Source organism: Gracilinanus agilis, chromosome 1 (genome assembly GCF_016433145.1).
Source record: "Gracilinanus agilis isolate LMUSP501 chromosome 1, AgileGrace, whole genome shotgun sequence".
NCBI classification, from domain to species: domain Eukaryota; kingdom Metazoa; phylum Chordata; class Mammalia; order Didelphimorphia; family Didelphidae; genus Gracilinanus; species Gracilinanus agilis.
Window position 1 is genome coordinate 230,381,575 of NC_058130.1, and position 10,913 is coordinate 230,392,487.

Sequence of the window (10,913 nt, forward strand, 5' to 3'; positions counted from 1 at the left end):
TCTCAATCTAGAGCCACTATTACATGAACACAGTAAGCAGAAGGCTGACAGACTTGAAGAATTGCTAGTATAGCAAGTTACAGAAACATCCCTTTAAGTGAGTAAAATGAAAAATTGCATTAGATACTTCACATTTATTATCTTAATCAGTCTTTCCATAACTGTGAGCTAGACAGAATAACTGCAACAGATGCAGAAAATGAGAACCAAGAGGCCATGACCATTTTTTTAGTCATATGGCTGACAAGCATAGATATCTCAAACTCAACATGTTCCAAACAATTCATCCTTTTCCCATAACACCATTTGTCTTCCCAAGAGAGTACTGCCCTCCTTTCAGGCTCAAAACCTAGCTGTCATCCTTGACTCCTCAGTCTCATCACTCAGATCCAATCTTTTGCTAGGTCCTTTAGAGTCCACTCTCACAACATTTGCATATGCCCCCCTCTTCTCCTGTGGTCCTGCCCCCCCAGTGGTGAAAGCTCTCATCACCTCATGCCTGGATTATTGCAGAAGTCTTTTGGGGTTACTTCTTGCCTTGAGTTTCTCCCTACTCTGAACCATCCCCTACTTGGCTCTAGGAATGATCTTCCTCAAGTGCCAGTCTAACTGTGTTATCACCCTCCTCCCAGTTCAATAAATAAGCCCTTTATAAGCTAGATTCTTCGTACTATTCCAGTTTTTTTTATTCCTCATTTCCCTCAAAGCATTCTATGATTCATGTGTTTACATGTTTAGACATGCAGCTTATATGTTTATATGTATTGCATGTATATGTAATTATATACACCTATATTTACAAATTATATATAAATGAAAATACATGTTTATGTGTGTACACATACACACATATATATGTAAATTTGTAGCACATAGTTGTTTGCATACAATCTTTCCCATCATATTATGAACTCCTTGAGGCCTTGTTTTGCCTTTATAACCCCAGTGTTTTGCAAAGTAGACATTTTTTAAGAGAACTCTTACCTTCTGTCAGCATCAATAAGGTAGGAGGTAAGGGCTGGGCAATTGGGGTTAAGCAACAGCTAGGAAGCTTCTGAATTCATATTTGAACCCAAGACCTCCAGTTTCTAGGCCTGGCTCTCAATCCTAGTTGCCCCAGTAGACACTTAATAAATACTTATTGTTGAGAGAGTCTGAACACATCTTTTCTAGGTCCACATTCACCATTCCTTTTATTAATGTCAGTATTGCCTTTTTAACAATTGTGGAAGGAGGCTTCCTGTTGCAAATTTCTTAAGACCGAAACTATTAAAGACCTCGGGTTCCTCTCGGAAATATTTCTCCTATTCTTATAAGAATATATTTTTAATTGCACCATGCAAAGGTTCTACCTTCTTCTAAGAACTTGGTTGTTAAAGGAATTATTTTCAAATACTAGAAGTACTTGTTTCATTAATATTCTTACAGTAAGAGTAAAGACCCAAATGACACATATCAGATTTCTATATTAAAACTGTTTACTTTGCAAGTTCAATAATAATAGCATTTATATAGCACCTACTATGTGCCAAACACTTTAAAAATATCTCATTTGGTTCTCACGACAACCTTGGAAGGTAGGTACTATTGTTATCTCTATTTTACAGTTAGGACAAAAGCAGTTGGAGGTTAAGTGATTTGTCCAGGGTCACACAGCTAAGTGTCTGAAGCCAGATTTGAATTTAGGTGTTCCTGATTCCAGGCTTAGTGCTAGCCACTACCACCTAGCTGCCCCTATAATTGTTTACTATGTGCGAGGGACTGTGCCAAGTGTTAGCAATACAAAAAGAGGCAAAAGACAATCGCTACCCTCAAGAAGTTTATAATCTAATGAGAAAGACAATGTGCAAACAAATATATAACAAAGCAAGCTACAAACAAGATAAACAAGAAATAATTAACAGAAGGAAGACATTAGAATTAAGAAGGTTTGGGGAAGACTTCTAGTAAAAGGTGGGATTTTAGCTGGTACTTAAAGGAAACCAGGGAGTCCAGTAACTTGAGCAGAGGGGTAGAAAGTGTTCCAGGCATGACAGCTGGAGAAAATGCCTGGAACTGAGAAATGGAGAGTCTTGTTTTCAGAACAAGGCCAGTATCACTGGATCTAAGAATATGTGGCAGGGAGCAAGAGTAACAAGACTTGAAAGACAGGAGATAGCTAGGTTATGAAGGACTTTGAATGCCAAATAGAGGATTTTAATTTTTCATCCTAAATACAACAGGGAACCATTGAAGTTTATTGAGTAGGGGGAGGGGATGGGAGATAGGGTCTGACAAAACTGAATTGGCATTTTATGTTTTTTGTTTTTGTTTTTTTTAAACCCTTAACTTCTGTGTATTGGCTCCTTGGTGGAAGAGTGGTAAGGGTGGGCAATGGGGGTCAAGTGACTTGCCCAGGGTCACACAGCTGGGAAGTGTCTGAGGCCAGATTTGAACCTAGGACCTCCCATCTTTAGGCCTGGCTCTCAATCCATTGAGCTACCGAGATGCCCCCTCTGAACTGGCATTTTAGGGGCTGGAGGTTGAATTGGAGTGGGGAGAGAGTGGAGGCAGGCAGACTCACTGGCAGGCTATTGGAATGATCAAAGAATGAGATGATGTAGAGAGGTGTCAAGAATCAGAGAGGAGAAGGGGGCATATTGGAAAGATGTACAAAAGTGAAATCTACAGGCCTTGTCAACAAACTCAATATGGGGGGGGGGGGGAGGTAGGAGGCAGTGAGGAGTCCAGGACGGACTAGGAAGATGGTGTTGCCCTTTACAAGTAGGAGAAGTAGGAGAGTTTAGGGGAAAGATAATGTTTAATTTTGAACATATTGAATTTAGAATGTTTACTGAACATCCAATTCAAGATGTCTGAAAGGCAGTTGGAGACTAGAGATGAGCTTGGGACCAGATAGGTAGATTTCATCAGTGTAGAGGTGATTAAATCTATGAGAGCTGAGGAGATCACCAAGTGAAGTAGTATAGAACAGGAAGAGAAGAAAACCTAGGAGATGCCTGTATTTAGAAAGCATGATCTGGAAGTAGATCCAACTGAAAGAAACATAGAAGGACCGGTCAGAAAAGAGAACAAGAGAAAGTGGTGTCCAGAAAATTCAGAGAGAAGGGAATATCAAGGAGGAGAGAATGGTCAACAGTATCAAAAGCTTCAGAGGTCAGAGAGAATGAAGAAAAAAGGCTATAAGATTTGACCGCTAAGATATCATTGGTAACTTTGAAGAGAGTTTTAGTAGAATAAAGCCAGAAGCAAGAATATAAGTGGTTAGTTAAAAAGAGAGGAGAGAATGTGGAGGCACCCATTATAGATTGGTTTTTTTTTAGAGCTTAGCTACAAAAGGCAGAGGAGATGAAGCATAAAAGTTAGCTGGGTTGGAAGGATCAAAGTGAAGATTTTGGGGGGATATGGGAGACATGTTAGTAGGCAGTAAGGAATGAGCCAGTAGGCAGGGACAAACTGAAAATAAGTGAAAGAGGAGGAATGACAGGAAATAGTTCAGAATGGCATGGCTTGAACAAATAAGTTAGCCTTGGTGAGGAGTAAGGCCACTTCATATGAGATGGGTGAAGGAGGAGATTGTGGCAAAAGGGGAGAAGAGGGGGCCTGTGGTGAATTGCCTCAATTTTTTTTCTATTAACATGAAGCAAGGTTTTCAGCACACAGAGTAGGGGCAGGGGAAGCCATGGGATATTTGAGGAGGGATGAAATGGTTTGGAAGAGAGCTGATGTGCTGAGTGGCATAATGAGTTGATAAAAGAGGTATAGAAGGATTGCAGGAAAAAAAAGGCCCAGTTGAGGTTGTGTAGCTTAAATTTGAAACGGATCCAATCCAGACAAGTTGTATGCTTTCTCCATCTTCATTCAGTAACATGTTCATTCCAAAACATATCACTCAAAATTTTCTCCCATTTCACACACATAAAAACAGATTTAGTACATTTAGCCAAGACCTTACCTGAACTATTCAGAGGAATGCACAGAAAGGACCATTTGCAGGTGGTTATTTTATACATGTTTCAAATATGAACTTGGAGTCTTTCAGCATTAGCAATCATGTCAGGTGGCAGATTGTATCCAGCTACTTACATTTTCTTCCCTGGCTCCCTTCAAGTCTTGGTGAAAATCTCACCTTCTACAGGAAGACTTTTCTAATCTCCCTTTATTCTAATGTCTTTCCTTTGCCGATTATTTCCCATTTATCATATATATATATCTTGTTTCTGCATTGCTGTTTGCATGTTGCCTCCCCCAGTTGTTTGAAAGCTCCTTAATGGTAGGGACTGACTTTTCCCTTCCCTTGTATCCCCAGTGCTTAGCACAGTGCCTGCAATATAGTAGGCACTTAAAGGAGTAATGTGAGGCTGGAATGAGATAATGGATGTAAAATATCTTGCAACCCTTAAAGCACTATATAAATGCTAGTTATTGTTATTATTTTTAGCTTCCAGTCAACAGGTCTCCAGTCTGGCGACACTTCATTTCTTGAGCCTTCTACTGCACATTTGCTGAGCTCAGGCATTATTTATAGAACAATGTACAGGTTTGCTGCTCAATGTGGAAGGTGGGAAGAATGTATGTACACCATTTTAAGTTTTTAATAATAAAAATAATTTACATTATTAACACTTTCTTAAGTTGAGACAATCAAGAAAATAATACATTAGTCAATTGATGACTTCTGAGGAATAAATGCACTTAAAATTAAACAATCAATTAGAGCTCCTGCAACTCAATAAATGTTTATTGACTGACTTAATAATGTAACGAAATACTATAAATCCATTTCAGAGGAATCAGTTGCTTTTTTCTTGTAATCCTTGCCTTCCATCTTAGAACCAATAGTTCTAAGGTATAAAAATGATAAGGGCTGGGCAACTGGGGGCTATGTGATTTACTCAGGGTCACACAGCTAGAAAGTGAGGCCAAATTTGAACTCAAGATTTCCCCATCTCTGGGCCTGTCTCTCTAGCCCCTGAGCTACCTACCTGCTCCTAGTTACTTTTTAAAAAATTTTTTATTGCTATCATTTTTTTTCACATCACCTAACACCCCTTACCCCCATATTCCTCCCTTTCTACCTTTCTGGAGAGATATACCATATAACAAAGAATTTAGTTGAATGCCTTGAAGGAAAGCATCATGGTATAGTGGAAAGGGGGAGTGAAAATGATGCCATTGCATCTGAGTTCCAAACTTACCTCATTTTCATTTTCTACCTATGTATGACCCTGGGCTAGTTAAAAATTCTCTGAGACTCAGCTTCTTCATCTGGAAAATGAGAGGACTGTGATGGAGATGGGCAAAGGGGAGTAATAGGAAAACAACCCTGATACTCTAAAATTTTGTATTTCTCACCATTTAGCACTGTTTTAAACATCAACTATATATAAAATGCAAATTGATCAATTACCCATTCTGTGTACTGACACTGTAATGTTCTATCCTGGGCATCAGTTTTGTGCCCAATATGTTTATTAATTTCTCATGTTGTTCTTTATTTACTTTAGTTCAGAGCTATAAGATATAATTAATTACCTATAGTAGTCCTCCAGTGTACCACATTTCTCCTCACCATAATCTCATTCCAGAAGGGCAGCAGGACCTCTCCCACAATGACAAATGATGACAAGGTGGACAATGGGGGAACAAGGGACATGCACACTGTGGTCTCTGGCATTCCAGAAGAATCTCCCAAACCTACACATGATCCTTATTCCCTATGATGTATATGTCAAACCCCCAAACACACCTCCACCTGAATTTGGCCATACCTATTTTTGAGGGATTTGGGGCAGAACCACTATTCCTTACCTGGAGCTAACATTCTGCACCTGGAGAGCTGTTATGCCATCAACTCCAGAAAGGCTACCTGATTAGTCTCCAGACTATTTCACCAGCTTTTAGACTATTCCATGATATTTGAGTCTCCCATGCTTGGGTGTGTTTCTCCCACAACAATTGGACTAGATTACTTCTAAAATTCTTTTCCTGCTCTTGACATGATCCTATGATATTAATTAACCTTGAAAAAAATCAGAATCAGAAGAATGGAGTACAAACTAAGTAAAATCACTTGAAGGAAAAGTGAATGAAAAAATGGAGAAAGCCTGATGGAGGTCAAAGTGATGTCGATCATATGAAATTAAATTTACTGTAATTGTACCCAAGCAAGTTTACTTGATTTTAGAAGTTTAGCACTGAAAGATTAAATGATTTGTCCGTGGCCATAAATGTCTCGTAGGCTGAACATAAAATTTGGATTTTGAATTCGATCAATCATCAATAATATCAATAAAATAAGTAATAGACCTGCCCTTATTTTTACCTGTGTTTAGCGCTGTTTCTAAAAAGATTTATTTTTTAAAACAATCCAGGAAGACTCATGGCTAGAGGATTCTGGGAAATGTGGTCCCAAGAGAGGTTTGGTTTTTGTTTTGTTTTGTTTTGTTTTTCATGCTGGACTAGGGATGCCAGTTGTACCACCATCACATTAAGTCCATTACCGTAAATGTCTCAGTGGAAGCGGCTCTACTTTGCGGTCTGTCTCTGAAATCTGAAGTCACCCACCAGCAAAGCGGGGGCGACGAAGGCTGCTGGTCCTTGCGTACTCCATCCCCGCAGTGCGTTCAGGTGGGTGGACCCAACAGGAGGGCTCTGTGGGAGGAGCAGGGACGTGAGAGTGGGTATTTGTGTGCGTGCGTGCATATAAGTGTGTGGTTGGGGGGGTGGGTATGTATGTATGTATGTATGTATGATTGTGGGGGTATGTTTGTGAGTAACTGTGGAAGGTATATAGCTGTACAGGTGTGACTGCGGAGACGATGTATGTATAGCATGTCATTGTGGTTGTTAGATGTATATGGGGTGTGGGTGTGAGGTGTAAGGGGAGGATTGGGGTAAGGAGAGGTGTGTGTATGTGCGTGGGGGGTGTGAAAGGGGATGTCGACGTGGTTGTGGTGTGTATTGGTATATGTGTTCGGAGGGGAGCGGGGAGGCTGTAGCCTAGGTGCCCGGGGACGCGCCTCCTAGTGCACGGTTTTGTTCCCCGCCCCCACCCCCCACGGTAGCCTTTTTCGCGACCCTTCATTCCCCTCACCCACTCAAGGGCTGAGACCTCCTCGCTCCTGGCTGGGCACGTGGGCACTCCCAGCTGATGGGGGGGGGGGGTAGAACTAGAAGAGAAAAGGAAGTAGGAAAGGGGGCGAAGTTGGAAGGATGAGCCTGAAGAAGAAAGGGATTCGTGAGAGTTGCGTGGAGTGAGCGGGGCGGGAAGCTGAGAACTCCTTACTTATCCCAGGTTTGGGAATAGGCTTCCTGATGACAGCAGTATTGAATGGTAGCGGACTTGCCTGGCTAGCGGGGTGGGTTGGGGGTGGGGATGGAGGAGGGCCCTAGCGGGCTCCTGGCTAATCAACTTTTCTGTTTTTAATCAGTGCTCCTTACTTTTCCCTCATTATATACCCTTAAGATTCAAAGCTTTTGTTCATTCTAATGAATTTTGTTTTGTCTACTTTTATGAAGTATCCTCTAAATCTTTAAATTAGTTCAGGTAATATTGTTATTTTCATTATATTGGCTTGGCCCAAGGCTGAGCACTGAATATCCCTACAATTTTTTGTCTCCTTTTATTTCTGTAAAGAGTGTTTTTGTAGCTATGTTTAAATAAATCTTATACATGTCTTAGTAGGTTAACTTTGAAAAATTAATTGCATTTTTAAGTAAATTTATCCTATTTTCACTTTTTCCTTATTTTTTATTAGCATTATATCAAACAAGCATTTGTTGAGTGATTGTATTTGGCACTAAATATACAAATACAAAAGTGAAACAATGACTGCTTAATAAGATTACATTCTTATTAATACTGATTGTGTCACAATCAAATGTAACATACTTTTCTACAAGTAGCAGTGCAATGATCCAGGACTATGGAAGCACTTATGAGAAAGTGTCCGGGTCCAGCTGGACACAACCGAGGGGTCCGGGAAACAGCAACCTAAGAATCCATAGGGGGAGGAGAGGGGAGACCTTGCGCGCAAGATAGACAGAGTCATTTGGGTGGAAGCAAGGCTCGTTTATTGCAGGTCTATGACAAGAATATATAGGTTGAGGACAGAAGGGGGTCGGCCAATACTAAAGGGAAAGGAACGCGGAAAGGGAGCATAAGTTATGTAGAAAATCTCCTGTGGCGTCTTATTGTCTCCAAGCATGGCTGGGCCTATGATCAATATCTTATCTTAGAAGAGTGAATGATTAATATCTATTCTTAGAAGAGTGACTATTTTATCTTAAAGTCTTGGTCCCTAACAATTCCCCCTTTCTTTTTTTTAAATAGAAGGGCGTAAGGAATAAGTTCATTATCCTTTGGTCTTTGTTCCATCCAAGTCTGTCTTAACACCAGAAGTTTTTCCTAAGACACCTTGTGTTCCCTGGTTAATCCATAAGTGAGATTGGCAGCAACAGCCCCTGTCTTAGGCTACACAGGGGGAGTTACTCAACCATCAAGGGTTGAGGACCTGTGCTATTCCCGTCATTGGGTTACCGCCCAGCTGGAAAACTGCAAACGAGTGCCGCCAGGTTGTTCTGTATCCATCATCTCAATACGATGGTATTGAACCATAGGGAACTTATCAAGGGCTGAGTTAACGTTAGTTTTGATGAGTTTCATTAGACGTTGGAAGGCCCAAGGGCCAAAGGTTAAGATCAATAAAAATATAAAGAGAGGTGTAATAATAGTGGGAATTAAAGTGGAGAGCCAAGGAGAACCTCTGAGAAGGGTATTAAACCATCCTTCCTGTGCCTCAGCTTCCCTTTTTCTTTGTGCTAGTCGTTCACGTAACTTTGCCATAGATTCCCTTACTACGCCAGTATGATTAGCATAAAAACAACATTCCTCTTTGAGGGCTGCGCATAATCCACCCTCTTTTAAAAAAAAGGAGATCAAGACCGCGCCTATTCTGTAAGACTACCTCTGATAAGGATGTAAGGGATTGTTCCAGTGCTGTGACCGACTTTTCAAGAGCTTCTAAGTCGGTTATCATAGCTGTCTGGAGGGCGTCAAGATGTTGGCTCTGGAGGAGGGCAGTAGTGCCAGTGCCAATGCCTGCAGCGAGGCCTCCAATCCCTATCAGAATAGCTAAAGTAGTAAAGGGTTCCCTACGTGTTCTAGGAGAGGGGGAGAGGAGGGAGGCCACACTATCGTCCGTGTGGAAAGAGATACGTGGCCATAGCTGGACAAGAACACAGAATTCAAAGGAGGTATTGGAAACTAGAAGAGATATACAAGGGGTGAGGCCAGTATTGCAAGCCCAAAAGCCATTATTTGGGGCTTCCAAAAAGGAAGGGGAAGGGGGGAGGTCAAGGGTGGAGTTACATAAGTGGGCATGAGATCGGGGAATGGTGCCTAAACAAAGGCCACGGCCAGAGACTTCAGCAAGAGTGAGACGGCGAGAAAAGGCGGCGCAGCGCGGGGAAGCTAGAGCTGTTTCATTGGGTTCTGCCAAATAGGCAATGCCCTCATAGTAAGGGGGTTGTGGACTCAGACAGAGCCAACACTTAATCGTCAAATCTGGCCTGGAAGCGTTCAGGGCAGTATAGGCACCTGATACTAGAGATAAAAATCTGTCTGCTGTACCGGGAATATTTAGGGACCCTTGCTGTGACTGGGACTGTAGCTGGGAGGAGGTATTCGGAGAAGAAGGAGAAAAAGGGGGGACCAATGGAATGGGGGGAGACGTGGGAGTTGGTAATGGCTGGGGGTTAGGGAAAAAAGGGCGTTGTTGATCCGAGAGGATGATGTTAGGACCAACAGAAACAATGAGGGGCTGCACACGGAGGCGGAGGGTGAAAAGAAGAACATCATCAAAACCGCCTTTATCAAATCCTGGTTCGCCTGGATCCAATATCCAGTACCAATGATTTCACATCCCCAGGCTGCACAAAATCCGTCTGTCTGATCCCCACAGTGTGGTGGCTGATCAAACCCCGGGCAGCCATATAGAGGAAACTGAGTGTATTGAGTCCAGTAATCCGGGAGGATAGGCAAGCCAGGGAAGGTAGGGGCGCAGTAGTAGATTGAGGACATCTGGGGGGTGCCTAGGGCACAAAGATCAACCGGAATGGAAGGAAACCACGTCCATTGGGGCCATTGGGAAGAAGAAACGGAGGTAATGATGGCTTGATTAACTGGATTGATGATCTCCCACCATTGTTGGACCAGGAGATGAGGACTGGAAGTGGTGACCCGAAGGAAGGTGGAGTAGAGGATATAAACTGCCAGAGAAAGCGAGTTCAGGATCTGAGGTCCCATCTGTGGTGTCATCAGGGTTGTGGTTCTGAAAAAGGAAGAAGAAAAAGACTTCTCAGGGACAAGACCCTGGCTTAGGAGGGTTAGTATCAGGGGCGAAAGGTTTAATCAGTCTAGATGGAATCCAACGGGCATTATTAGCCGCTTTATCAAAAATACAGGCGGAGCCCTTTCCCCAAATAATGACAGGGTCGGGGCCACACCAGAGGCCCGTGACGGGGTCACGCCAAAGGACCGTGGCCAAATTAGATGAAGTATGCGGATGCCAGTGGCGATCAGTAGCGGAACACCCTTCGGCATCCAGCGTGAGGAAATTAAGAACAAAGAGGGCGTGAGCAAGAAGCAAAGTCTGATTGCCACTTCACGGATAAAGAGTTTCTTGGGCTTTGAGTTTAAAAAGAGTATTTTTAAGAGTTTGGTTTGCTCGTTCGACAATACCTTGCCCTTGTGGGTTATAAGGTATGCCTGTAACATGTTTTATGCCTAGCTGGGAGAGATATTGGATGTAAAATGCCTTGTTCATCTTTTCCAAGGCCTTTCCCTGGGAGGTATCCAGATTTCAGCATCATGGTGGTGACGGCATCACTGGGGCTAACCATAAGGAGCC